At 38.0% G+C, this 24,379-nt stretch overlaps 1 protein-coding gene across 3 annotated transcripts in view; it reads right to left on the bottom strand.

Moving 5' to 3' along the window:
• The window catches only part of MYPN (myopalladin), a 79,083-nt gene extending 55,065 nt beyond the window's left edge, over positions 1–24,018 (bottom strand). The window contains exon 1 of one of the 3 annotated variants that reach the window (XM_075025311.1): positions 23,921–24,018. The gene's annotated coding sequence lies outside the window, so the exon portion shown is untranslated. Of the gene's footprint in view, positions 1–6,843; positions 7,046–7,795; positions 8,161–23,920 lie in introns of those variants that run through there. The other 2 variants (XM_075025310.1, XM_075025312.1) reach the window with 2 other exon arrangements.
• Between the last annotated feature and the right edge of the window lie 361 nt (positions 24,019–24,379).

Genomic DNA, 24,379 nt, shown 5'->3' with positions numbered 1-24,379 from the left:
TGCAATATGAGGAGATGCTCTCAGAAGATGTGTTTAGATTGGCAAAATAGCTTTATAATTCTAGTTTTCAAAAAAGTGTAGTGAAGAAGCCACTGTTTAGATTGGCAAAATAGCTTTATAATTCTAGTTTTCAAAAAAGTGTAGTGAAGAAGCCACTGTCTGATAGCAAAAGGAGGAAAATTAAATGCATATTACTGCAACATAACAAAACCAGGGGTGCCTATGCCTGGTGAAAATATAAAATGTCAGAGGAAATTAAAGTAGTCACATCAAAACTTCCTGTACTGAGGGTTCTCTTTGGCTAGCTATAATGCAGTTGTATAAAGCATCTTAGATTCAGATGACCAAGCTAGACAGCACAGCCATACATGGAAGACCAAAACCCACTTGTCTGTCACAGTCCTGAGTGAAGATGTAGGAAGCAAATGAACAAATTGCTGGTTCAACCGTGTCTCTGCCCTTCTGAGAGCAGTTGAGCAGATGTGAATGGGAGAAAACAAACAGTTCCCCAGCAAAGGAGCTGGAACAACTTCCTTCCTCCTGGCCATCAGAGCAGAGTGCTCCTTCTGGTGTTGGGAAGCAAGATATTGATGAGAATTAATCTGATGCCCAATTCTTAATCCTTAGAGAGCTGTCACTTTTTTTTAGAGCTCATCCAGGTTTCAAAATATTATGTCTAACTTTTTTCTATTTTCAGCTTGTGTAGGAGATAACTTTTTATTCTATTTTTAGTAAGGAAGAAGTTGGGTACTAGTCAAATATAGCACTTTGAGGCAGTGCTTAGCTACTGAAGTTTTAAGACATTTTGAATTATGTGATATTTATAATTAAATGGAAAATGTTGAGTTTCAAGAAATGTTGCTGTGAGGCTACCAGACAATCCAGCTACAATTATTAGTTATGCCTTGCTTATGCCTTGAGAGATGTCCAGTTTCTTTTTTTTTTTTTTACAAGGAATTGTAGTCTCCAAGGACTACAGAAGGCTGATGATTGAGGGAAACACTGGGTAGGTTGAGCCATTCAGATTTCACAGTCAGGGCGCAACAGCTTTTGTTCAAATGAGACCAAGCATACAGCCTGACAAGGTCTCTGGGCTAGATAGCAGTAAGGCTGAATTGAATATATTTTCTAAGATACCTATTAAACCATCTTTCTAGTGAGCAAAAAGATATCACCAGAGGAACAACTATGCTATTACAGGTTTGATTAATGATGATTAATAATAATTTAGCCTTTCTATAGCCAAAATTGAAATCTAAGCTCCAAAATTAAGATCTGGTCTTGAATTCAGTCTTTCTCTTTGCCTGACTTTCTGGATTGTTTAGACTGAGATGTGGAATTGGCCTTGATATGCCTTGAGCCTTCCTTTAATTTTTCCTGCTAGGGACTTTGGAACAGAAGTGTCTTTGTGGCTGCACAGAAACCATCCCATGGTCCCCCAGTATGCAGCAGCACAGAACGCTGGCACTGAGTGGCAGTGCACGGCACACTGCTGCCATATCACGGAGCTAGTAAAATGTATACAGTAATTACAGGTATCTCTGTCAAGCAGATAAGTGCAGATAACTCTGCACATAACTCTGTTGAGTAAGCAGTAAGGACAAACTCTAGTACACAGTAGACAGCAATCTGTGGTGTCAATGAAAGCACCAATAATTTTGCAGACTGGAAAAATTTGTCTTACAATGAACCAGTATCAAGGGGAGAAATTGCAAAGCCAGTTACAAATAATAGCTCTAAACTGGTGTTATTTAGGATTGAAAATGGGATGACTGACTCCAGCAGTCAGCAGTTCTCTACTGTTGACTGGTTCCTTACCTACAGCACCAAACAAGTGCATTGAGGGCAACATTTTTTGTTTTCTTGGGACACTAACAGCAGTGACCTCGGGCACCTATTATCTTGAGAGGCATCAGAGGATATCATGAATAAAACTGACTGTATGAACTTCTTCAGTCTAATAATTCAGTTTCCACTAGCCAACTAATTGCACAAGCTTTGTGAGTTTCCAAGAGCCTCTGCTTATGGCAATGTTCTCTTATTAGGCAAGTGATCTTTAGAATAAAATATTCACAAAGATAGACTTAGTTTTCACAGTTTGTTTTGGCAGTGGCTTGACCTGAAAATCCTTACATGGAAGGGAGAAAAATCACACCGCAGGAAGCTTGTGCAGTGTGACACCGAATGCTTTCATTTCCTCTTGTTTGAGGCTTGTTAGACTCATTGCTGAATCATCACTGAAAGAACCTGAGCTTTTCCTAAGAAAACAGCAGTAGTGAAATCTCAGCAAAGCTGAAGGGAATCCCAGATAGATACATCTAAGTGCAGATCCTCTGTTTTATTTGGTGAGAGACAGCTTTGAATGCTTGATGCCCTAAAGGTGTTTTTTTCAAACACCCCTTCCCTGTGTCATAATAAAGAGGTTATCTGCAAATAACAGATTTGATGCAAAAAGCATTTGAACATCTTTGGCCTTCAGTTATAGTTAAAAATGAGTAATTTTAGTCAGTACATGTTGTTCCTGTATAGCTTTTCAAGCTACCGTTACTTTAATTGAGACTGCTTTTGTATGAAACCTCAGTATCAGAACAGCGAGCAAACTGCTGCTTCTTTCTCTGCATAGTGGCACCTTTGTGGCCTTTACACAGCAAAGCTCTGGACCTGTATGCCCAGCACCTCTGTTTGGAAACTGGAAAGTTTAGCAGATATTAGAGGCTATATCCTTTTCCAATTAATTTAATTGCACATAAATGGCATTTACCCATACAGTGTTGAACACTAACAGTTATACGGGTGTTTCAGTTGTATGATTACAGCTATGAAAAACAAGCTAAGAGGTGACACAAGTGATCTGTCTTGCAGACATTTAATGATCACAATCACATTCTTACGTGCTCGCAGGAATTCTCACTTAGCAGTTGCCATTGTCACCGTTTCCATTACTGCCTGTTGACAAGCTGTAGCTGCTGCAAGACAGACTTTGAGACTCCAGACATGGGAAAGGTTAGGCTGGAGCAGAGGACTAAGGTTAGCGGTCTTGTGTGTGTTTGGGGGTGTGAGTGAGTGTAAGATATTTTTAATAATTGTATTTAGAAAGCTATGTACAAGAAGGTGGTTTACTTTTCTGTTTTAGACACATTAGTAGCTTTGAATTCCTTTCCTTGTAATGAACCAAGAAAGTCAGATAACTAAACTCCCATTTCCAAGTAATGTAATTAAATAACGGAAAATAGAGAGCCTCCAAGCTCAGGAGTGTAACAACTTCTGATGGAAACAAAATCCTTCTAAGAACAAGTAGGCTAAAGGTTATGTCCATGTTTAGGAAACATCCTACTACTTCTTTATGTATCTTTTTCAACATAATCTTTTTAATGTTCTAAGTATATGTTGCATTTTCTTCCATCTCTGATCCATTTTATAAATTCCAGACCTTAAAACTCTTGCTTGATTGTAAGTCTAAAAGAGGCTGGTAGCTGTTTCTTGCTCACTGTTACGTAATTTTGTAAATAGTGAAGAGACTGGTGGTGGTGGTGGTTTAAGTATCTTCACATACTGCTGCTCTTTAATGCAAATGTCTGCTGTTGAAGGGATTTTTTAAATGCTGTTATAACTGATGTACAGCTACTAGTGCTTCTGTTCAGAAAAAGAAGTAGAATCAGGCCCTCTTCTGTAAATAAAACCTCCAATAGTCCAGCTTCTGCCCTTAGATACATTGCAGGATAGACCTGGAGCAAGCAACTTCACTTAAATTGCCCAGGATTTACTTGTAGCTTTAAACAGAATTACTAACTCACACCTCGTAGCCCCTCTATTTGTAAATGCCACACAGTTAAATTTTTTAAGCAGTTTCCAGGTAAAATGCAAAGTTTTTCTATACAAACTTGAATCTTAAATCTTGAGAAGTGTTACCTATAAAAGAAAGTTCCCTTCTAAAAGGAAGGGGGAAAAGAGAAAAGAAGGGAAGAAAGGGAAGGAAAAGGGAAGTAAGAAGGGAAAAAAAGGTAAATATAGAACATCCAATATTTGGAATTTGGGGGAAATTTCATTATTTTTAATAAATTTTTAACGGCTTGGGAGTTGAACAATCTTTTGAAATACTTGTGATAGTGGATTGAGGCCTTAACTGGTAAAACTACTTCTACGTTCTTTTTAAACTGGAATTGCTATCTGGATTTTCATTAGAAAGGGAATATAGAATTGACTGATCTATATACAGTTATATATAATCTATATTTAGTTAAAAATATTATGCTGAAGTAATAAATAATTTGAATTTACAGAGATATAATTTAACATGTGAATATTTTATGAACATCAGGTAAATAACCTCAAACCACAAGCAAGTGACTTGAAGCTGGGAATATTTAAGAGTCTAGATTTCTGTAGCAGAGGATCTATCTAGACTGCTTTTTGTTGTGATGTTGGTCTCCTCTAACACAGCTCTTTTCCTCTTGTCTGGAGGTGTTCACCATTTCACCCACAGGCATGTGAATGTGACTCAAATTGTAGAAATGTTAAAGCCTTAAAAGCACCTCTTTTGCTTTAAGAAACTTTAATGAGCCTTAAGAGCACCTATTTTGCAAGCAAACAGTGATATTTGTACTGCTGGCACTAGAAATGTGAGAGGTGAAATGTGTTCTTCATTACCACTGTATTTCATCCCTAATGTCTGTTCCCTTTCCTGCTGACAGCACAATCACACAGCCCACAAAAGAAAAAGAAAAGTTGGGATTCATCATCTCAGAAATGGAATGGGATAAATCCTCTCTCTAAGTCATTCTGCAGAAGACACTGCAAGAGGCCTGTGTGCTCTTGGATTCATGCCCTGGCCTGTGACCTCCGTGTTACAGCAGTGGGCACCCTAAGCAGCATAAAATATTCAGCTCTTCTTCAAGGAAAAAGCACATTCAGAGCTCTTTAACTGTTTCAACATTTCCTTCATACCATCATATAATGAAAAGACCTTTTTTCTTTTTACTCTGATCACAAAAAGTCTTTATTTTTTTGTAATTGATATTGTCCCTTAGTACTTCTCAAAATGAGAACTAAGACCCTTTCTTACCCGTGTCTCAGGTTCTCTTTGCCTCCTCAGTGAATCTCCTTGAACTGCAAGCTAAACAGTATCTTTTACAAAAACTCCATACAAAGTCAAACTGAAATTGAAATAAATTTAATCTGATTTTTAAATTAGAAGGTCAAAAAGGAAAGCAGGTGACAGCTGTATTTGAGGCCTGCCTGGGATGCTTCTCCATCCTCCTCTCCTATTGCCCTGTGAAGGCCAGGCCTCAGATGTCAGGACAAGCTTTGAGTGTAGTACTTCAAGTGCTCCTAATGTAGGACAAGTTCTTATTGGCTCAAGTAATGTATATAGTCCAGTTTCCTTCAAGGACTGCCAATATGAGAAAGAGTTTATATGAAAGGCCCAAAAACATACAGCAGAGGTCCACAGTTTGGTACTGAATCTACATACAAAGGCCCTCAACGGTAAATATAACTAACAGGCAACTATATTCATTTATCCTGGTCCAAAACCAGGCAGACATCTCTGCAAGTCTTTCATGGCTAAAACTGCAAATCCACTTTCATGGACTGTGACCCAAATGATTTAAACTAGGTCATTTCTATTATTCCTGCTAGCAATATGCATGAGCAGTGCAGAAATCTGCAAATGCACACGGTTGAGGACTACTGTAAAGTTTTAGTTTGGGGCTGAAGCTACAGCTTAGCTCTCAGTGTTAAAAAGTTATTTATGTATTGCATGGGCTCAGTCTAGACTGGCAGATTACAGCACTGCATAAGGTACTGTAATGAGAATTTGAACAACTTAAAACACTGAGCAAAAGTCCCTATTCTGTCCGTGCATGTAAGCAGCACCAATGTTAAGGGAATCGTATACGTGTATCTGAAGACTGGACAACCAACTGCTTGTGTTGCCAGACTGAACAAGCACAAGCTGGACAAAGAAAAGCCCTGCAAAGCAGGGGTATGCAAACTACATGGCATTTGCACATCTTTTTGTCTGGTAATTTCAAATCTATGCACTGTTTTGTTTTTAAAATGAGATCCAGTTTTCATACAAATACTGGTTCCTAGTGAAAAAGGGAACTCAAGCCTTAAATTAGACACAAAAGAAATTTGGCTTGCATTTTTTCCCCCAAGGTTTTTCAGTTGTGCCTTTCTTTTTTCACACTCTCACTGTATTTGTTTCTTTTTGTCTGCTGTTCTGTCTTTTTTATGCTTTTTCATCAGTCTTCCCTAAGAACATTGTAACATAAAAGCCTTCACATGTGAATCATATTTTCACTACAATATTTAAATGAGATTTATATTAGACAGAATTAATTTGCCTGTCCCTGTAGGATATTACTGTTTATGAAAACAAGTACTAAACCAGTTAAGTTTTAAACAGAAAAGTGATTTTTTTTTTTCCCTGCCAGTGATTTAGATTACAATTTAAATTGCATTGTCCAATTGCTGTTATGGTATTGTGTAAGTTTTTAACAAACCATCTTAATGTTATATTTATGTGCAAATATACCTAGACTGCTAATTCTCAGCAGCTGTTGATAAGAAACATTCCTTCAGTACCACAGCAAGACCTGCTGTAAAATCTCTAAGAATGCACAGGAATAGCAAACCAGCACAGAGCACACAGTTCTCCTTTGTCTTTGACAGTCTGTCAAATACAAAAACTATCTAACTCCTGAACTGACTATAAATAATTTCTGATATGTAAATATCATTCTGCTCAGCTACAGGAACTAACACACTTCCTACTGCTGTTTACTTTTGTTAGCTGTTTCTGAAAGAAAAAAAGAAAGACAAAAAGAAAGAAATCCTGACCTTAGGAACCTTCAGGAGATGTAGGAGAGGGAAAAGAGCAGAGTTGAAGTTTATGAAATTGTTCCATTAACATTTGCTGATTTTGTTTCCACTCTTAAAGTCGAGAGCGTCTTCACAAACATAAACCTCATGACCGAAACAAAACTACTAATAATTAGCGTCTTTAGTGTCATTTGTATAATGTTCTATTGACGTAAACTCAAGAGCTACTCTGTTCTCTTGTCAATTGTTGACATATTTTGTAAAACTTAAGATGGGCTTCTGATTACTGCTTAATGTTGCAATATATTGGGCCAAACATTTGCTACTGACAGTCAAATACTTTTCTGAGAGAGAGAGAGAGAGGGAGATAGTGAGAGCTCAAGGGTGAGAGCTATGCCCTTCTAGCAGGACTGTTTCTGCAGCTGTTGTGTACATTAATCCAGAGAGCAGATCTCCCAGCACTAAATATAGCCAGTGGGGTCATTTTACATGACAAAATAAATAAATAAATAAATAGAAAGTATTTAACTATGGGGTCACGTTAAATTAGGTTTGATTTTGCTTAAGAAGGAAATCCAAATTATGGCATCTTGGTTTAAGGCTGAATACTAGAATGTAAATATTTCAGAATGTGGAGGGAAAATAACTGGGAAGAGTACAGTCCCGGCAAGGAACTTTTCAGGTCGTTACAATCTTCTGTTGACTCTTTGGAGGAGTCAGACTGGCTCCGAGGGATTTTGAGAACCCCACCAATGCTGTTCAAGCCCTTTATAATACTGCGGAACATTGTTTCTCTTTCACTGCAATACATATGCCTCAGCATAATTTAAGTCAGTCAGTTTAAAAATTATTTGTTCCCTGTATATGTCTTACCAGCAAAAATTAGCATTCAAATATACATACTCATCAAACCCTTCTGCACCTGTGCTGCAAAATCAAAATGTAGACCGATCTAAAGTTGAGGGATTACCTTTTTTAATTCCTCCAGATGTTGCTGCCCAACCCTGGCAGTTAGTAGCGATGACAATTATCCAGAAGTGTGAGATTAAAGTTAAGGAAGCGAGGGAATTCTTCAAGTCCTCAGGAACAGAAACAGCTAGGAGTCCATACAGTGAAGGAAGTTAACCTTCGTTATTATGAGGATGGCTGTAAGGAGCTGGACAACCTGTCACCACCGGAGCAATAGCATTTGTCAGTTTGCAGGTCCCAAGTTATTTTGAGCAGCGTAAACCATGTGCCCACGGAGCATTCCACCTCATTGGACAGGGAATCCACTGCTCTGACAGCACCTATGGGCACCGAGTGCCTTCTCCTCACTCATGTAACGTCCCCTATAGATGCTTATGCGGGTTTTGCCGATTCATCCAAGTGGCATTGTATTACTCTTGTCAGCCGGTTTAGACTTCAGCCTTTTAAAATTACTAGTTATTGCTATTGTCTTTATGTTTTGATCAGAACTCGAAGATTACAGTCACTGGGAAACCCATCAGCCGGTAACAATGTAAAAGTTTTGCAACTCCAAAGGCAAACTCAGCAAACGCGTGTGATTTAATAGTAAAATATTCCTGACTTCTTTGAAGTGTTCGATTTAATAAACACAGTGCAACAATGCAGAAATCCTTAAGGATGGCCTGTAACTACAAATCCTCAAAACACTAGAACTTCTAAACTTGTTATTGAATGCACAGAAATAAACTGTTGGGGGAAAAGTAATTAAAAGAGGCGAGTGAAACTTACCTGTAAATAAAACTGAGATATAAACATAGGTAGAATATTTCAAAATATTTTAAGCAGTACACAGAGAAACCCTGGTATTATATAGAATTTCACTTTGTAAAACTGAGCTACTGGTTAAAACCTCAAATGACTAAATCCTACCACATCACTTGGAAAATGTAGAGACTAGATTTTCTTTGCTACTCATCCTATACAACAGCAACAGAAAATAATCTGTAATTCTAAACAGTTTATCTTGCCAAAAATACTGCTTGATTGTTGGTATATTATTTTATTAAAAATGCTCGTCACAATTCTGATTTTAAAAGATTACTAAAATGTTACGCATTTATTATGGAGAACTGATATATAGCCCTTTCCACAGCTAATGATGTAATTAGCTTGGGTTTTGACCTTCTCCCAGTTCTCTCAAAATGTTATCGAGTGAGCGCCTTTGCTAGAAAAGAAGTTCTTCTGTGGGATGTAGTTCTTCAGAGAGACGTTTTTGGGGGCATAACAATATGAAGAATCAGAGGTATAGGCAATTCTTTTATGAAAAATTTCCTGATGCATTGGAGGTAGTTTCCTTTTTTTTCTCTCTCTTTTTGTGAAATACCATTTTGAGAATAGATTGTGAGCATTAGTTTGTGGTGTGGCTTCTTCAGTGATATGGAAAAGTTGTATAGTGAAGTCAGCCCTTCTTCTGGGGACAGGTTAGGCACTTTTGCAGACAGGTTAGGCATTTTAGGGGTTGGGTGATGTCTAATGTGACTTTATATCTGGAACAGAGATCTAATGTATTCTTTATAATGTCCATAACAGGAGGTGTGAGCCATACAGGAACTGCATGTTGATACTGTCCCACATGCTACTGTGGCTTGGACGTTACAGTATCTGTAGATTTGTAGGCTACAAAGCCTGAAGCCTGAAAATAAAGTCTGATGTGTCCAGTAAAATAACTGTAAATCTATGTGGACTTCTGCTGAGATGCAATTATTATAAAATGTGCATGGAGTCTTGCTGAGCTGTGAACTGCTTGTGCATGGTATGCAAAGTTAAGAAATCCAATGTGACTATTCAATCTGATCCAAAACAACATCCAAAAATTTCCCACTGTAAGAGAGAGTTTTGTATAAGATGCTAGAATTGCAAAATCACTGAATAATCTGTTCAACAAATGAGCTAAGGGTTATACAGAAAGTACAGCATTGAGAAACCATAAAAGTTATGAGCCGTTACTGTGGCAAAGAGACAGACCATTGTAACAGCAGGTGGTACAAGGACAAAACTTCCAGGAATCACAAGAAGTTAGAGCATACACAGTAAACATGCTGGGTCTTGCAGAGCTGTCATCTTGGTAGAGCAACATCAGAGAATTTCAGATTCACTGGTTTGCAAATAACAGCATAAATCCATGAAAATACTGTTGTTCCTCTGTCTACTTTTTTAGAAGACAGTGAGTTGAGGCTTTTGACTGCAAAGCACTAATAAACCACTTCAGGATATCATGACCTCCAGCTTTATGTCCTTTTGCCTTTGCTGGCTAGCAGAAGGGAACATCTGCCTCTCTAGCATAAGGCATAGTGTCCTAGAATAAATTGTGAGTGCTAATTCTCTTCAGATCTTGTCTGTCAAAGCCCAAAGTACCTTTACAAGCAAAAAGAATGAGTCTTAAAATGGAACTTTGGACGTAGCTGGTTTGCTGTTATTCCACAGTAGGATAATCAGACCGTAATTGTAAACCTTCAGGATTTATCATAAATGGAAAATTCTTGATTTTCTAGATATTAGGATGAAATTAATACAATCCTATTAATGGCATGTGCTGCACCATTAATTGAGAAATGAGATGGGTTACACATTATTTGGTAGAGAACAATTACTAGACATCTGTGTGGACTGCCCAAAATTATATGAGGAGTCATACTGTCTTTTGGGGGTCATTTGAAGGCATCCCTGAATACCACACATATTGTCCAGCCTGACAGTAAGCCTGTGAATATGGCTGAGGCTGGAATAATCCATCTAAAGTACAGTATTGGAGAGTTTTAGAGCCTTAGAACATAAAAAAGAAAAGGCACCTGAAGATCTGAAGAAGTCATTATCCTTTACAACATTGATCTACCACCCTTTTTTTTTTAAACAGCTCAGAGAAGAAGCAGAGCTTAGCTTACTATCCCAGAGTAGCTGAGGCAGATGAGCACTTCTCTAGGGCATAGGCTTGCCATAGTTGCAGTGATTTCAAGGTTACAATTAAGCCCACAGTACATATAGGTCAGTATCGTATACCCAGCATATAGCGTATATTTGCCTAATTGGTTTGGAATAAGAAATTCTGCAATTCAAGCTACCTCAAGCTCACAATTACATATGTATAAAAGTTTATTTCAGCTTTAGAGGTTTGTGCTGGAAATAGTGCTGACAGCTGCAAGTTGGCTGTAAGCTTTGGGACATATATGTTACAGGGCATCCTGATTAGTTAGATACTTATCACAGAAGCTAGTGATGAAAAACAGCTGGACAAACCTCAAAATTGTATTCTGAGCAGGAATACCACCTTAGAATAAAAGGCATAAAACTGACTGCTGCTGAGGTTTAGTTAGGCTGGGAGCAGAGAGGGGATGGAGGCAGGACTAGAAGACTGGGAGCCAGCTGAGTGGCAATACACATGGAGCCAGACTGAGCCCCAGGCAGTCCGAGAAAGGAAAAAAACCTGCACCAAGCTGAACATTAGCAGTGCAACTCACAGGAAAGAGGGCATCAGCTGCACAAAGACAAACTTGCTGGCAACATGTTTTAACAGCTGGTTTGTGAAGTGACTCTGATTTTAATTAAGCTCAACTGCACTAGACCAAGCCCCTTTCAGATCAGCTCCAGTTGGTTTACACACAGCAGCTGGGGAGATCAAAGTAGTGAGAGTTTCTGCTGTTACTCTTTAAGGGCAAGTATGTAAAATGGTACTGTAGCTCAGGTGATGCTTTCTAACTCATTCAACCATTATAACTTGATCTGAATTTTTAGAGAAAATGTAAATTTATCAATGATTTAATTGTGTACTGTGGACACAACAGTCAAGAAACATGTGCAGAATCAGAAAAAGATGCTGAAGTCACAAAGGGACCTAAGAAGCACAAGTCACAGAGCGTGCCCCAATTATGCTTCCTTCAGGAGCTGATCTGTCACTGTCAGCAATCCCTGCCAGCATGAAAAGAGTGTTCCCTCCCCTGTATAACCAGAACTGCTGCTGGTCCTCACAGCCTGTCTTATGTTTCAGATAAGCATCTATCATCTGAAAGGATCTGGATATATTTGGGTGTCTTTGCCTACAAGAGTAGCTTGTGATACTTCCTCCCATGGCAATGTCTCTGGTAATGAAAGCTCATTCATGCCCTCTTGCCTTTGTTCTGTCATTATTTCAGAAGAACATAACAGTGCTCAGTGTGTTTATTCTGGGGTGTTAGAAAGTACCACCAGTGTCTTGAGGAGAAAGAATTTTCTGCTTTACAGCTCATCAATCTCTTGGCTCAATTTTTAAACCAATAAAAGGAGTTTGCAGTATGATTAAAGATATGGGCAATGATGTGCATGTCACAGATCGTGATTCTGTGCTAAAAGTGTTGGCTGATGGGCAAATACAGATTGCTGTTGCCATGTCTGCCTCTGCAAGGGACAGGCAAGAGCGCTGAGGCAGATCCAGACAGACTTGATATATTCTATATATCACATTGGCAAAAAATTACCAAACAAAAAAAGAAAATGATGGTCTAGCACTCCTTCTACATTGCAAAAGGCAGGTAGACTGTCATTCAAGCAACAGTGGGCAATTTCCTTGCTCTAAAAGGACACCTAAGTACAACTAGACTATGTATTATTGTGTAGAAGGTCTGCATATTCTGAGAATTACAGTTGGGAATGTATGAATGAAGATCCTGATACACAAATGGTAGAAATGACAAATCAGTGGGTTTTTTGTCAGCAAACTCATGTCCCACTGTCTCTCCGAGACTGACAAAGGGGCTGTCGTCCAAAGGGCTCCAACTGATAGCAAGAAAAGCTGGTATCAGATATGTCATAATAACTTCTTACCATGCTGTCACAAATGGGTTCACTAAAGTGTATGTGCCATTAAGCTGATGACGGTGCTATACAATACAATAGAAATTTGCTCTTGATTTAGAGGAACACAGTACCTGCTTTTGAAAATCAAATACTGCCTACAAGACATAATTACAAGTTTCCATGGACTTTCTTAAAGCCCAGTCTATAAAAGAAAAGACATTCAAAAGAAACAGTGATATCATACTAATATTTACACTTGTATCTTCAATTTCCATATATAAGAAAAAGTTTTGAGAAAAAAACATCAAAACCACCTTTTGCATACCAGTTTTACTGGATTTTTTCTGAGCGATGATGGGGAAATACCCAATATACAATACAACAGCAGACTCTGTTCTTGCGCATAAATATGTGCAATAGCAGCAATAATCATTGTGTTCTTGTGACTACCGCATGTGACCTTCAATTATACAGAGCAGGAAGATGGTGTTTATACAGCTACCTCACAAACAGAAAACATGGAGAGATAGGGAAAACTGGAAAAGGAAGAAAAAATCTCACCATGTCTAAACAAGTTTTTCTACAAGACCAGGTTTTTGCCTGTGATTGTAATGCAATTCTGAATTACTGTCAGAAATATTAATATTGTCTTTGTAACTGGTCCTAGATTTCTGATAGGGGTTTAGATAGTGATTTTTTTAAATTCCCATTGAAAATTCTGGACCCAAAATACTAAATGTTCCATTTCTTTGAAAGCCTCCTTAAGGCTCTTTGCAGTCAAGTTCTAGTGAGGTAGTGAGGTAGTGATTTTGCAGATCTCTCTGGAGCCCAGTGGAGCACAGGGTTACTACCCACTTTTGGTTTGCATCCCACCAACCACTGGTCTTGCTCATCCCAAGACTGAACTCATTTCTTTCTAATGTGGAGTATGAAATAGTGTGTTAGACAAGTTTTCTCCAATGGGCTGAAGGAGTAACTTCAGGAGGGAGGCTTAGCAGACCTGTAACCGTTTTGCTGGTCAAATATGAATGTTGACTCATAAAATACCCACTTTGTCTTTTGTTATACTAGCCTAGTTATACTAGCTTATTCCAAGGGCACTGAATTGCTCCCTACCTGTGCAGCTTTGGACAACAGCAATGATGTCTTTTCCTGAAGCATCAGTGACTAGTTGCTGATTGAGGTATTACATTTAAAGGTCCAGTAATTTGAACAGCAGTGGCAAGCCCTATTTATCTTTTAGATTATAGACTTTAATGAATTATCTTAAGGCCATTATTCTTTTGGTAAGAAAAGTGTTAATAGCAATTTTCTGGATGTTTCTGGTAAAGCTAGTTCAATAGTGATTTGCAAACCTTGTGTAAGATAATAAGAGTTGGATATTTTCTATTCATATCATTATGCAGTGCATCTCTTAGCATGAGCCTGCTAGGTATTGTGTGTTTCTAACGCAGATTCTAATTTCAGAAGTGGAGACGTATTGGAAGGATGAAAGAAATGGTAGCTCTTTTCTGTAGAAGGCACAAATAATAATGTTGTAACATTCCTTTAGTGCCTATTCCTTTTTCACCCAGCCCCAAACAGGCTTTATCATTTAACAGGGCAGCGCTTATGTGAGGATTGCCTGAGTGTTACTACACAATTTTTCAGTCTCATTAATTATTTAGGTAAAATGTACTAGTAATTTATAGGGCCTGATGCTGTTTCCAATGAAATCAGTGGTTATTCTGTCACTAACATCAATAGGAGAGGAGTCGGACTTCTCCAAAAAGTTAGTTGTAACCACAGTCTTCCAGTCATCCACACAGAGCCACAATCTCTTGTGCTATCCTCATCCAGTTTCATCTAATGTTCCATCTATTTGCTTTTCAAAATGAATCAACAGGTAAAAATATACCAGTATTTTACTTTGTTGCAGTAGAAATGGTACAGCTGAAAAATGTTATAAAGGTTTCTATAAAACACAGAGATAACCCCCAGAACATGAAATCATTGGTGTTATGGGTGGCAATTGTAAAAAGGGGATTTGTAGACTCCCTTTTTTGTAAAAAATTTCTACTCAATTGTAAAAGTGTCAGATTCTTTAAGGTGGATTCCCTGCCTAAAAAACATGGAGGACACTGTGTCCTTACTTTAAATGATGATCTTTTTTTTGTTGTGCAGTATTATCCATTGTACAATACTATCTTGTATAATATTAGCCTTTCAAGGAACTTGGTCAACTTGCAAAGATGCCTGTAACACAAAAGAGTTAGCAAAAAGTGTCTGTTCACAACCATTTTTCTGTTCCCTGTGTAGTCAGTATTTTATTAGGTCCTCCTACATTATTTCTTTTGTAAGGGAAATTCTTTTTTTTAAGTCGGGATATCTAAACAACATTGTAGAAGCAGCTGGGTTCTTTAATTTGCCAGTATTCAAATTTTAAAGTGGATTGTTTCCTCAAAAATAAAGTGCATGAGCTCTACCTGGAAGTGCTTACATGGTTGAGTAGGATCTCCTTGAAGTTACCACTATCTCTGGGTGCAGGGTTTGGCTCACATCAGCCTTCTTTCTGGGGTCAGCACTACTAGACTTCAAGGATTTGTAGAGCACACAGCAAATATTGATATATAGAGACTGGCAGTTGCCCAAAGAAGCAAAAGTTTGATGCAACCTCTTATATAAGATTGGTTTTAAAAATCATTAAAAAATCAAATACAGGAAAAATGGAGATAATACTAATGAGGACTCCTATCTATAAAATCCAATTACTTGGTGGAGACTATGTCTGGTAATCAACAGAAACATAACATCAGAAATCAATGGATTAAAATTAATAACCCAGAAACTGGGTTTGATTACTGAACAAAATATCAAGGGGATATGTTGTTCCATTCATGACTTTCTTTGGGCAAGTGAAGCAGGAGGAAGTTTGATTTGACATTGATGCCAAAAAACCAGCTTGACTGAAAGGTGTGAGATTTACAGTCAGGGTTACTACTCCCAGCATCATCAGAGACTACACGATCCATTCTGACACTATAGGATTTCACTATCCTGATTGCGAGGCATGACTAGTCCAAAAGAGACCATAAATGGGGATCTGATAATGCCAGTTCTACTGTCTTCACCTAATTTGGGACACTCTGTGATATGTGAGATTTGCATTCCTACTATGGCCCTCTCCTTCCCTGTCTTCTTTTATTTCCTCACTTTATTTTTTGTCTTTCATGTCTTTCCTTCTCTTGTTTTTAAGAAGAACCCAGCTTAGGAGACAAGACTAATTTTGCTATGTTTTTTTCAGGTCTCCAACTAAGAAAGCACCAGTTGGCACTGACTCAGTCTGATGCTGGTAGCAGTTTGCCAGATCTTGCTGTAGCTGATAACAACGATGGACTTGTTTTCCTCAGACTATATGTAAGAGAGGGCACTAGGCCAAACACCATGTTTGCACTTTTGCTGTTCTTTTCTGGGTTTTGCTCTCCCCTTTTTCGTGGCTTGTCTAATTTGTTCTTCAGATAAAATAGGATTAGACCCTAGCAGCTACAGATCTATCCATTTCAATTGGCTTCTTTACCTTTTCTTCAGAACATGCATCTCCAAAACATCTAAAAAGGATGTTTATAGCCATGATTAATACCAACTAAACAGAGCGTATGAGGGAATGGTACAAAAGTGGTGGTATCTTGTTACCTAAATCTAAAGGAAAAAGAAATACAGGAGCATTACTAAAGTGAAAGCCATATTATATACTTTATATTTTGAATATTCAAACTTTTTCTCCTTTTATTTGTATTGTAATAAAAGTTAATTTTTTTTTTCTCATGGTAGCTATTTCTGATATTAAGCAGACCTGACATCTACACTGTCTGCCTTTGTTAACCGCTTACTGCTGTCCAGAGACAGGGTCATATACATGAATGCTTTTGACGTGGGGTTGAGATTAACACAACAACACATTATGGACTGTATTTTTAAAAGTGGATTAAGAGTCAGCCTAGTGAGGCGTATTTTGTAACCACAGAGTCTCTTATTTCCAATTACACATTCGTCAAACAGAGATTTACAGTGTAGTCCTTATTCTTATCACTTAAATGGCATTGCACATATAGAACAGAGAGCAGAATGTCATCCAGGCTACTTACAAAGAAATTCCAAAATCCTTAAAGAACTGAGAGACTTCACTGAGAGTCCATCTGTAAGTGCTTTTAACGTAAAGGAACAAAATAAGTGTGGCTGTTATCTGTGGAAACCTGATTAATGCGAGTTGCACGCTAATGAGGAAAATATACTCAGAGGTTCTTGCCTTCTGCCTGAACTAAGAACATATATACCATTTATATAAAACATAGGTATCTTCAGTATCTTTTTTCTAATTAGGTATAGTGGCTTTCCAGCATATTTCTTTGTTTTACATTAGAGGCCCTGAGGCCTACAGCAAATCAAACACAAAGAGCCAGGCAGCTGGCAGGACCCTGAGGCAGCTCAGCCTAATGGTAGTGCAGATCAGGACCTTTAGGATTTTAGAGTAACCAAAACCAGAATGAATGGCTGGTGTTTTGAGCATCAGAGGCTTTTGTGCCTGTTATAGACAACTAGAACTGTAGAGAATATCAGCTCTTGTCAGGTGTTTAATAGGATGAAACATTCAATAACTTAGTTGCCAAAATTATGCTTCATAAGATACACCCCTAATTAGAATGTCTTAAAGGATTGTTGCTACAAGAGAATAAGGAGAGGGCATTAATGGATAGTCTGCATTTTTAAAGTAATTTCTTGAGACCTCTTGCTTTCCAACCACACTCAGAAGAGAGTTTCAGTGGTTTATCAGCAGTGTGCAGGGCAGTCAGCTCATCTCTGAACTTGTGGTCATTGGATCACCTCAGCTAGATAGGCCTGGGTTAAACAGTTTGGAGGACAGCAACATGACTGTTCAGTGAGGTGACTAGAGGAACTAACTAAAGATGAGAACTTGACATGCATAGATTAGGTAGCAGGAGAGCATAGTTCGATAACAGTTCGCTAAAATATGACAGAAGCAAACTCCGTGGAAGGGAGAGACTGTATAGTATATTATAGTGGTTCAACAGGATGAACTCAGAAATGGTCAGTCTGAAGGGCCACAGCTGGGGAAGAGAGATTATATCCATACTTACATGGAAACTATCATCTCGACACATGGGGGCAGCAGAAAAGCATGGCAGCGTTTGTGCCAACAAATAAAATGCAGTAATGGCCTGTGGGGTTAGGGGAATCATGTTGTCTGGTTATAGCTAGGAGAATGAGTGCTACCTGCTCTTATTTGACTCCTTGTGCATAGCGTTCAGAAAGCATTTACGCTGCCCAGCTCTCTGATTGTACAGACAAGGGAAAAAACCAACTTCTGCAGAAGTACTATGGCTTTTAAAAATGTCCTTCTTTGTATTAAAACAGTGCCATTTTGTAATGAAAACATAATTAGGATATTGTTCCCAAACTCTGAATCTCAGTAGGTGACTGATTTGAGAAATAGTTACTGTTTTACCAGCACTTTAGTGTGTCACCTTATTCTGCACACTCGAGATCAGTTTACCAGCCCCTCCCGACGACTCTGGCACTCTTTGCCTTACGCTGCCTCATCTGTCTGGAACGCCTTCCCTCAGGCCACTGAGTCACCTTCCCACTTTAAATGTTGTCTTTTTCATTGTAATATTAAACTGACTTGCATTATAATGTAATTTGTAAAAATGTATATGAAGATGCACTGCAAAAATTGTATCTATAGATACTGATGAAGCTTCAGAAAACCTGGGGGTTTAGGATGCAACTTTACTGATAGAATTAATATTAAAATAAGAGGGGTTTTTGTCAAAACACAAGCAAACTTTCAGAAGGGACAGAGATGAGAATTGAAGTAATTTGATAGTACAAGCTTATTAAACACCAGCATTATCAGAATCACTCTGTCTAGCTAAAGAACAAGTGATATTCAGATAATGTAAGCTCACTTACCAAAGTAAGGATCATGACCTGGAAAATTACCTCAGAGCAACAATAGCAGGAGGTACTGGCCATTCTGACTAGCCAAGCAAATTGTTAACTACACAAAACATGACTTTTTCACAAGTATATAAGACAGAGAAAGAGAGAGGAAGAAAGAGAGAGGAGGATATACCTTTTCTAATAGGAAACTAAATAAGACCTCCAGTTAATTACCAATAAATCACCTAGTAATCAAAAATGTTTATGACTACTTTCCCAGGCCACATTTAAGCCAGTGGTTCTGCTTATGCAATTGTCAGTCTCCAGAACCATCTAATTTCCAAACAGTCAAAATATTAATTTACTCAATGGAAGGAGTCAAAAGACACATCACAGGATTTAAAATATATTCTGATCTGAACAAACCATGCATATTACAAGCCAAGTTTAGACCAACTGGTACATCAGTGACATATAGTAATGCCATGTGCTATCACTCGAGTTATAAAAAGGAATTTTCTTTCTGCCTAGGGTGCCTTTGAAAATGCTTTTTTAAACATCTCCCTTGTTTTTCCTTTAGAAAAGGAAGGATATTGGAAGACTCTGAACTGTGACACTTAGAAAGAAAATGCAAATATTATGGTAAGTATTTTTCATTTAATCTGATTAGTAAAGGCCTTTTAAAGCACAACAAAACCTTTTTGACATGCTTAATTTGTGGTCTCGGGCTGTGGAAACTCTATATTTGAACTAAGTTTTAGACATAATGCTCTTAAATTTAGACATAATGCTCCTTAAGCTTTAATGCTTAATGTTAAATCAGGACAACACAGCAAATCAAGAGAACATCTCTTTTATGAAGAAATATTTACTAGTTTGGAGATTCAAAGACAGAATATGAAGACCAAGCCTGTGTTTTCATTAAATACTTAAAAAGATATACTTTTGATTTTCTTGCCTATTTGTTGAAAAGCTAAGGGATTAACTGTAGATCACCAGTTGTATATTCTCATTTGGGGTATTTATATGACTTCATACTAGCCACGATTTTGACATTTGAGCGACTAGAGGCAGACACCTAAATCTTTACTCACCATTTTTTGAAAATTGAAATACATATTTTGAAGAGACATAGTTTAGAAAGTCTCAACCTTAATGTTTATAACCTATGGGTATCATATATGAAAACTCTTCCACCTGTATAGGGTGGATTTGTTTTGTTGTGCATTGAGCTGTTGAATAGGATTTAAGGTGTTTGAGTGAACAGAGAAGTTTAAGTGGGGGCTGGAGCAGGAAGGGGAACCAGAACTGCTGGTATCATGCTGTGATGGATAGAGTTTATGTGAAATGCATTTCAGTTTGCTGACTGCACTGCATGAAAGGAGTATAAACATGTATTTTTTCATACTTGACATACTCAGTTGTGAGGTTTTGAGCTGTGATATAAACCCATCAAGACTCAGCTAGTTTAGATTGGCATTAGTTCCACTGACTTCGATTGAGAAACAATTTGCCCATCTGAGAGTTTGACCTAGAGGAAGGGAAAGCAGAGAAAATGACAGCTTTGACTTATTGGCCAGGGAGGGCCAAGAGAAAGAACTCAATGGGAAGAAATTCCAGGGTTTTCCCAGCTTTAGTCAAGATAATGAAGTTTAAAATCCAAGAACCAATGAATAATTTGATTCCCAAGAATGAGGCCTCTAAAACCAGTCTCCACGTCGCAGATATAGCTTCTTTCTCTGCGCTCCTGTGAGCTCCTTTTGATTGTATTATTGAAACTATTAAGGAGGGATAACAGTCTCCAAGCAGTATTGTTTCCTTCCCTGGTTTTGAAAAAATTAGGGAAGAAACTCTTCACATAATGTATGCTTCCTAATCCCGAAATACTTGTTCTCTATTTATGTGGTGCAAAAGAAAACCTTTGGTTCTTTTGCAGAAATGTGAAGATCTCTCTAGTCTAGAGCCTGAGATGCAGGATTTGATGCAGCCAGGTGTTTACGTCAGAAAATATGTGGCAATGAATATATTACTAGTTTCCTGTTTTATTCTTTTTATGTTGATCACTATACGTCCAAAGAAATTATAGCAGAGGTAAGCATGGTATTTGAATCTTTAATTTCTGAAATATTTAAAAATGTATAAGTTTCCTGAAATATAGCTGTAAACATAAATTTATTTGGTAATTCTTGAGCTTTTAAATCTCACTTCAAAATATGTAGATCTAAATTATATTTTAAAAAACATTTTAATTCTACTTGTCAAATGGTATTTCTTTTGAGTTGCTGTGGTTTTGCTAGAAAACGTAAGGAAAATTAATATAATAACAGTATCTGTTTTGTTGTTACTTGGGCAAATAGTGAGTTCTGTATCCTGTCAAAATTAGCTGTAAAACTAATGGTGTAGAAACTTTTAAAGTGAAGACTTTAAAATTGTATGTATTGCTATTAACTATTCTAAACTAAATCTTAGCCAAAAGATAACAATTTTCATAAATTTTACTTGAAAATGTGCACACTGTAATCCCAAATACTAGATTCTTAAGGGATCTTTGCTGATACAAGTCACTGGAAATTTTTACTATTTGTAATGGTTATAAACGAAACACTCCTAGGTTCATGTCTATTATAATTCTGCAGGGAATCCAGTAGGGATTATTATAGTTATGAACAGACTATTTTAATGCTTATGGTTATTATAAACTCAGAAGATAACACAAATTGGTTTATAATGGTGATGAGCTATTTAGAGGCTCAAACTTGAACCAGAGGTCAAGAAAAATTATAAAGATCACATGTCATTTGCTTCTCAGGAAAAGTGATTTTTAATCCTAATGCTGTTTATTACAAATAACCACTTGGCCATAAGGCCAAATAAGCATTATTTTCTTACATTTTATTAAAAAAAAAGTTATACTCAAAGGAATTTAATTTGTAGTATTTATACTGTCTGTTCAAGAGCCATTTTGCCTGGCTGAGTTTGCTACAAGCTTATAAGCATACAATGTTGTTGTATTGAATTGTTTGTATTTGCAAAAGTTTTATCACATTAGGCACAATATTTTTTTACAAGTCTACTGACTAAAAAATGTTGTGGAAGTGTTTTCTGATGAAATTGGAGTTTCAAGCTGACCTTCCTCCTGCTAATCTGTCTGGGTTTGGATGTTTCCACGGGGTCATGGGGTGAACAGAAGCTGCTATGTCTCAGTTGGATGCTGTGGAAATGCTGTGTCTTTTTCTGAGACAGTGTCAGGAACAATTTCTCTTGAATCTCGAGGGATCCAAGCCCTACGACTACTCTCAGATTTATGTCTATGTATGTTTAAGAGTAATTTTGCTGCTCTAGAACCCTGCCCAGAAGCTGGAAATAGCCCTGTATTCTTCTTTTGTGAAAGTAAATATATATGTGTTAAGTGGGGACTATCTAGTACCCCCCCAATGATCGTTTCTGATTGGGATCAGTGATCATATTTAGTGGTGTCCTAGTGGCTTGCTGACATTAATGACAAGAAAGCCTTCATCAATCAGACATAAATGATGAATCACTGCTACCTCCCTCCCTATCCAAGAAAAAAAAAAGCCAGCTAAATGCAATGGAGGTTTGGCACACATGGCTGCTCTACTGTTTCTGCTTCCAAATGATATATAGTTGCTTTGGCCTCCCCTTTACAAGCCCAAAGTTCTAAATTGAAACAGTTTCTTGTATGCTGGTAGACCAAATAAACAAAGAAACATTATCCCCAAAACATTGTCCCAAGATTTTCTGGAGAGAAATAGGAGCCTCTAAGTCACTCATATTAAAAAATCAACAGTAAGATTGCCCGCATTTTGCACTCCAGTGTCAGTAAACAGAAACAAAAGATTACAAGTTTGTGGCAATTTTTCTTTCCTAAATGGGAGCTTAGTAAGTATTGGCATAGGAGTTCTCTGGGAACATGAGGAGTCAATAGGTTTCTCTACATACAAATTGTGTGTAGGTAGCAGCAGTGATTCCATTTTTCACACAGTTATGAGGATTTTATTGCTTATCTCATACAGCTCACTTTTCTTTTGTCTCCAAATTTTATTTTTTTTCAAAATCTTTAATTCTAATGCTAAGGTTGAGACTTAGATCATAGGAAATTCAGAGTTACGGTCCTCCAAGGACTCCAAGCTCTGACTGCTCACATGCAATTTCTGTGGAGCTCCTTAGCAACCTCTGCAAGAGAAATCTAATTTTCCATCTGTCTAGGAGTCTTCGTCCACTGTGAATATTTAATCCACTTTTTGAACAGAGATGTCCTGTACTGTAGTTGATACAAATGGCACAGATTCATTACCACTTTGACACCACATTTCAGTCCATGCTATACCAAATATCTATCAGTTGCTAACTGCACCAAAATAGATCCCACAGTATCATGCCCCTCTGGGTTTCAGTGATACATGTGAAATCATGAGTCTTATCCTGAATTAAATCACAAAAGCTGCAGAGTACTGTCCAATCATCTTTACTAAACAGAAATATCTTTGTTGGAAAATAGTCCCATATTTCTGAGTGTTAACTAATAGCAGAAACAGCTGGATGTAGTTCGAACATACTGGTCACAGTTTATGCCTCAGAGTTATTTTCTTCCCAGCTATTCTTCGCAGAGTCCCACCATAGGAACAGAGAAAACAGCATGTCCTGACAATAGTTTAGGCACAGGGCCACAGGCTGCTACACCTGCTGATGCCAGAGTCCTCTGCTTCCTAGAGATGCATGCTGTGTCATCTTCTCTCCAAGCAATCAGCCCTAACATCCATTTCATGTCATGCCTATTATACCCTCTGATATTCAAGTGTTTCCTTACAGTTTCTTTTTCCTCCTCATCTGCAAGCGTTTTTCTGGTCTAGGACCTTTTCCTTCACTATTTCTGTTCCCATACCCAGACACATCCATGCCTATCTTCCTACTGCCTGGAAGTTTTTTTCTCTCAAATCTTACTCCTTGTAAAGCCAAGGACTTTATCACCCAAGAAATGGGGTGGAGAGGGAGCTGAGTATCAGGGAAAATTCAGTCTGGCTCAACAGAGGGGGGGCTTTATCATGGTATTTCTGGTTTCCATACCAGCACAATTTTTACTTCCATTCCCAGTTCTATTCCAGTAACAACAAACTTAATTGTGTGAATTAGATGCCAGCTCCCACCACACCTGTAAGTAAAGAGACCATCCATGTCATTTTCACAGTGAGTTTTCCCCTCTGCTGTCTCCCAAGCCCCCTGAGAGAACAGATCCCTCCACCCCGCTTCTGTTTACACGAGCACCTTTCTTCTTTCACAATCAGGTCACCCTGTGCTTGGAATAAGAAAGGACACTAAACAATCCAACAGGTAAATTTGCAAAGAAGCCAAGAGTGCTCACCATGAAGTGTTGTGACCAGCCTGTGTGTGAGCCTCAGTTCTGGTCTTCTCCTGTGCCTCTTTGTTCTCCTCAGTGCAAGCTGCTACCTTTCTGTCTGCTCTTTACGAAATAGTAAGAAGGCTAATTTTAGGGTGCTTCATCATCCTGCCATGGAAAGACACAGTGTCATGTCAGAATCAGCAGCATGTGGCACCACTTGGAGCTGCTATTTTATAAGCTGAGGTTCAGCGTGTTCTCAAATTGGTCTCCGCAGGGCACAACTGGCTCAATTATTGATTGTGTGTTCCTGCAGGATTGCACCTTAAAAATCAAAGATCGGTTTTGGCCTGACCAAAAGCCCAGTTTAATGACATGGGAGCTGGTTTCTCAGCATCCAACACTTAAGCCAAAAACCCCAAAAGATTACATGGGAATTTCCCGGCGTTCAGTTAGCACCTGGCCTGCTGATCTATTTATAAC

Source organism: Buteo buteo, chromosome 4 (genome assembly GCF_964188355.1).
Source record: "Buteo buteo chromosome 4, bButBut1.hap1.1, whole genome shotgun sequence".
NCBI lineage: Eukaryota > Metazoa > Chordata > Aves > Accipitriformes > Accipitridae > Buteo > Buteo buteo.
This window is presented reverse-complemented; position numbering and strand designations above follow the sequence as displayed.